The sequence below is a fragment of the Mytilus trossulus genome, chromosome 9, assembly GCF_036588685.1.
Source record: "Mytilus trossulus isolate FHL-02 chromosome 9, PNRI_Mtr1.1.1.hap1, whole genome shotgun sequence".
NCBI classification, from domain to species: domain Eukaryota; kingdom Metazoa; phylum Mollusca; class Bivalvia; order Mytilida; family Mytilidae; genus Mytilus; species Mytilus trossulus.
Window position 1 is genome coordinate 44,032,289 of NC_086381.1, and position 6,000 is coordinate 44,038,288.

The 6,000-nt window shown below is 33.1% G+C and overlaps 1 protein-coding gene across 1 annotated transcript in view; it reads right to left on the reverse strand.

Annotated features, from left to right (window-relative positions):
• The window catches only part of LOC134684650 (uncharacterized), a 42,261-nt gene extending 39,795 nt beyond the window's left edge, over positions 1 to 2,466 (reverse strand). Inside the window, exon 1 of the mRNA XM_063543955.1 lies at positions 2,324 to 2,466. The gene's annotated coding sequence lies outside the window, so the exon portion shown is untranslated. The remainder of the gene's footprint in view (positions 1 to 2,323) is intronic.
• Between the last annotated feature and the right edge of the window lie 3,534 nt (positions 2,467 to 6,000).

Here is a 6,000-nt window from a genome sequence, read left to right on the forward strand (position 1 = left end):
CGTTAAGCAACCAATAACCAATCAATCAATACAACTTGAACATATTATTCTTTTTAAAATGGTCGAACGCTAGAATCGTTAGCTGGCGAGTCTGTTAAATCCAACTCGAGAGATATAAAATCGTTTTTACAAATTTAAATTCACTTGATGAATAGTTGCGCGTCAGTTTGGATTCATATGGGTCACCCCCGTGAACTTAGATAATTTGACACGAATGAAGTCTGTTGCATATACTGCATATTTGAGTCTTTTGAAATATTTGTTAGTTGATCAAATACGAATAATTCAATCTACGTATATTTTCATAAATATCATTACAGTCATTCAATTTAACTTGCATTCAAGGACGATATCGACTAGTTATAAATGAACCAAGTGTACTTACACTGCTAAATAAAACGGATTTCCCATATTAGTGCATGGGGTGGGATAGAAAATTATTCTGATTACGAGTAGAACGGTACACGTAAATATATTGATGGAAAAAAAATCTGCTTTTAGCAGATCGAAGTAAAATGCAATTATTTAATGTCTTTACTATTAATCAACGCGGCATTTAAATGCTATATTTGATCAATTTTGCAAATAAAAAAAATGTGAACATGTTACCATGCCTAAGAATATTTAGGGTTTAATGGGGTTTACTTTTACATATTGTGACTTCGATGCATACCACGTCTTTTTATATCTTATTTACAGGATAGAGAATAGAGAGTGAAAGATGCAGAATAAGGGGGGAAGCAAAACAAATAAAGAATAGAGAATAATGGGTAAAATACAAAATGAATGGTTTAAGTTGGTATAAAAGATTAGAGATTAAAGAAACCCCCACCCCGCCCCCAATTATATTAATGTTTTGTGAAATAACCGTTGTGGTGTAAATACGTTACTGTAACAAGTATCTAGAAACAAATGTTTGTGTGTTTCTGACTTATAAGCAAACTTAAAACAGATTATGACACGAAGATTTACTTTTTAAGGAAAAGTGTATTAAAAATCAATTCTAAATAGTATTCCGCTATATTTTCTAAGGACAAATTAAATGCCAGTACTCCTACCCGGTCGACACACTATGCATAATGTACCTGTTGTAGTTGTATTTTTTGTAATAAAGTATATCTTCTTGAATATTTTCTGAAATGAACTTTACGTGGCTCGACCAAGACCAAAAACCTCGATAGCCAGACACTTTAGAATTAAGAACGCTCGTTTGGATATTTATGTATATGAGCTGCTCTTTGGCTTTAGAATTAAGAACGCTTGTTTGGATATTTATGTCTGTGTGCTACTCTTTGACTTCAGAATTAAGAACGCTCGTTTGGATATTTATGTCTGTGTGCTACTCTTTGACTTAAGAATTAAGAACGCTCGTTTGGATATTTATGTCTATGTGCTACTCTTTGACTTAAGAATTAAGAACGCTTGTTTGGATATTTATGTCTGTGTGCTACTCTTTGACTTAAGAATTAAGAACGCTCGTTTGGATATTTATGTCTATGTGCTACTCTTTGACTTAAGAATTAAGAACGCTTGTTTGGATATTTATGTCTGTGTGCTACGCTTTGACTTTAGAATTAAGAACGCTTGTTTGGATATTTATGTCTGTGTGCTACTCTTTGACTTAAGAATTAAGAACGCTTGTTTGGAAATTTATGTCTGTGTGCTACGCTTTGACTTTAGAATTAAGAACGCTTGTTTGGATATTTATGTCTGTGTGCTACTCTTTGACTTAAGAATTAAGAACGCTCGTTTGGATATTTATGTCTATGTGCTACGCTTTGACTTTAGAATTAAGAACGCTTGTTTGGATATTTATGTCTGTGTGCTACTCTTTGACTTAAGAATTAAGATCGCTCGTTTGGATATTTATGTCTATATGCTACGCTTTGACTTTAGAATTAAGAACGCTTGTTTGGATATTGATGTCTGTGTGCTACTCTTTGACTTTAGAATTAAGAACGCTTGTTTGGATATTTATGTCTGTGTGTTACTCTTTGACTTTAGAATTAAGAACGCTTGTTTGGATATTTATATCTATGTGCTGCTCTTTGTCCTACATCCCGCTTATGCTTTCGTTTATATCGCAAATGTACCGTATAACGTCTGAATAAGTAGTGTCCTGTACTCTTTCCACAGATCTACACCAAAATCTCCATTCACAATCAAAAAAGAAAAAGGATTGTATGAAAAGCGCCATTATTTACTACCGGAATTTGCTAAAAGAGCCAACTTATATATGTTTTGTTTTTCAAAATTATGTTAATTTTATTGATAAATGAAGCAGTTATTTTAGTTCAGAACTTTAGTGCTAAAAAGTCATTACCTGCATAGAATTACTGCATATATACTGGACTTTTCTGTATGGAAACTTGTGTGTCTGGAATATAGTTCTTTAACGTACTGTAAGTGAACGTTCTTTTCTATTATCTGCTTTAAAAGACTGAATTTGAATCGAGTTTCATTTTCACTTTAAACTCACAACATAAAATGCACTCACGCCTGTATGGTATAGAGTACAGTTAAGTGCACCTCCGGGCGAACAAGCTCTGAGTCTAGAAACAAATGTTCATCAGAGTTAGACTTTGGACTCTGCATTATCTTGTGTTACCGTAATTTTGAAACGAGTTATAATTTATAATGAGATTAATCGCTATGATCTTCCGACCGAGGACCAATTAAAACTTTTCTCAGTTGAGAAGTTATAAGAGAAAAATACCTCTGTAAAATTGAATTGTTATCTATGGCTTTCAATAAGCATACATGTACATATAAAAAAAATTGATATATAAAGGAAGAGGCAAAGTTTATATGATTATATGGGAAACATACTGAAAGGCAACGACTGCATGAAGAAAATTGCTAATGACAAAAACATATTTATTTATAGTCATTAATTTTAGTTTTAGGTTACTTAGTGGTGCAATAGACATGTTTTTGTTCAACAGAGATTGAGTTAAGTTTACACGAAGGGAGTTTCGAAGCTCAAGCTTACCACGAATTTGGATATAATCAGAAAGGAGAATCCAATAAAACAGGGCGTTATGGTTAGACCCCCTGTGTATCAGAAATCCAGAAAACAATTACCAATCTAGACAGGATACGACAACTCGGTCTTTTCTAGAAAGGAAGCTGTCGAAACTCTTAGTCGGGTACATCCCCATATCAGTGAGAGTACAACATTAAGGTTCAATAGATAATGAGACAGTTCCAATATGTTTAACAATAGTACTTCATGTTGTTATTGAGGTGCGCGGAGTTATAATTCCTCTTTTTGTCGTCATGGGGCGAAGGTCACTTTTAAGGCCATAATGGTAAGTCCAGCATGTATTGGGATTTTGTCCAAAAAGCTAGCATCGTAAATATCGATAGCTCTTGTGAAGCAAAGGTCTGTAAGAAAGAAAAGAGTAAACATAAACGTGCAAAAAGGGTATATCTTGGGCAAAATCTATATCTAAAATAGACTTTTTAGACATCGGCGGTGTACAAGAATTAAACGATCATCTCTCTAATCATAATGTAAGTTTATTTTGAATGGTCGACACCTTTTAAAAGCGAATGATAGACTAGCTAACCTTGACCAAACGTTTACATGGATTGAAAAACGCATGTAATCAGGGAAAGAAAAAGGGGAATAGGTCTTTGTATTAAATCATGAACGTTTGTTGGTTCTATCTTGAACATGCGGTATCAAAACAGATATTGGAATTGCATATTCTCCAAACGAATGAAACGATTAACAAACAATCAACATTCTAATGTATGAGCTTCTTGAAAAGTGCTCAAAGTTAATCCATTCTGGTTATAAAATATTATTTATGGGTGACTTCAACGGAAAATGTATCAAAAAGTGTTGTTAATCTCTGTGTCACTTGGTCTCTCGTGGAGAGTTATCTCATTGACAATCATACCATGTCAAATTTACGTGTATGACCTAAATAGATATAGGAAGATGTGGTGTGAGTGCCAATGAGACAACTCTCCATCCAAATAACAATTTAAAAATTAAACCATTATAGGTTAAAGTACGGCCTTCAACACGGAGCCTTGGCTCACACCGAACAACAAGCTATAAAGGGCCCCAAAATTACTAGTGTAAAACCATTCAAACGGGAAAACGCCTATATATTCATCTTCGTTAGCCAAGAGTTACGATCCAGTCCTCTCGGAGAGGAGGGAAGTGCGTCGTAACCCTTGACTAGCGAAGATGATATACTTTTAGTGGTGTCACAATATATATAAGCTAGAGCTTTACAAAAAAAGATAATTTACACACATTTGGGGTTGAATGTTAAAACAACAATTACATTGTATGCCTCTGAAGCGCTTTGGTGGTGGTGGTGGTTGGTTGGTTGGAAGGGGGTGATTAAGTATAAAATTAAGGATATGTGGTAGTTTGCCAATGAGACAAATATTCACCAACTTGATATAAGTTATAATAGGCATGATAAATATCTTATTTCAAGTCCAGATCTTACATATCCCAGTGAACTTGATTTTTTTTGTATGTTTTAACGCCACATTTAAGCACTGCTTTTGGGCTATCTCGGTAGTTACATGTCCTTTACCCTAGCATATAACGTTTCCAATTTATAATGGATACAGGCAGAGTTATGCGGAATGTATTAGACTAGTATTATGCGTTAAACAGATCGTATCAGGCATATTCAATAATAACGTCCTCACAATCTGTATCTGTATCGTTACGTCGAAGGTACCAATACTGGCTTTTATCATATACTTAGACTAAATAACATATGATTTTTACTGTATGATAATATCATTAAATCAACGTAAATTCCATATTTTTCGAATTGGTGCTTAGCGGGCTGATATGAAAAGTTTATCACATGCTTCGAGTGTTATCACATGCCTTTCCGTAACGTTATCGCATGGCATTCCGGTGATGCTCGGCAAATTCCGGAAAATATACCTCAATGCTACATTTTCACTAAAAAACTTACAAAGTAGTGTACAATCTCAATTTTATTAACGAAACAATTATTTGGATACTGGAAAGTATATTTTGTAAAATAATAAAAAAAAAAAAAAAAAAAATCAAATTATTAAATAAATGCGTTTTTTTAAAGTTTCAAACATAATTTAGAAAGTTACGTTAAAAAGTTCACTTTTTCAAACAGTGTTCATTATGTATATTTTTGAATAATTTCTTTTGTCGTTTCGTCCATATTAAAAAAAAAAAATTCTGTTGAGGCATCTGATAGAAAGATTTCATATCGAATGTACTAAATTTGGAGTCCGACGTCCGTGAACTTTTCACTCTTTGGACTTCTGTTTGGGAACCACGTAAAATGATCAATATATGAATCTGTGATTTTTCTCCATTGTTGAAGCATATGATAAAAAGATCATAACATGTCATTTTTCATATCGCATGTATTATCAACCCTCGGTCAATATCAGCCCTCGAGCCATGCGGCTCTTGGGCTGATATTGAACCTAGGGCTGATAATACATGCGATATGAAAAATGCCATGTAATAATCTGATATTACTCGACGGGAATGGGTAGGTATTTTAATGCACTTGAATACAAAGTTTTAAATTGAAAAAAAAGCAAAATTATGATAGTTTAAATTTATAAATGCATCATGCTGCACATAATGAAAGAGAATTATGCATGAACTTTAAATCATATATATCACTTTAAAACTGCACATTAAAAGTGTTAACAAGTGCAGCATCGGTCGATATTTACATTATTCAATTATAATTGTATTTGCTCAGATAGTTATGCACAATTAAGAGGATAGTTGAAAATTACAAATAAAAATTGAGAATTTTAGATTAGTTGCTGACTTATGATTTAATATAGTTGCTGGAGTTTAAAACTGTTTAGATAATTCGGTCAGTAGAATAAATAAAATATGTACGGAGTCAAGGCGACTCAATCTTTACGTACTGGTTTACTATACAGTCAAACTCATCATTCATATTTTCAATAAATTAAAATAAAAAGCCATACATGCATCATTAAGTTTTT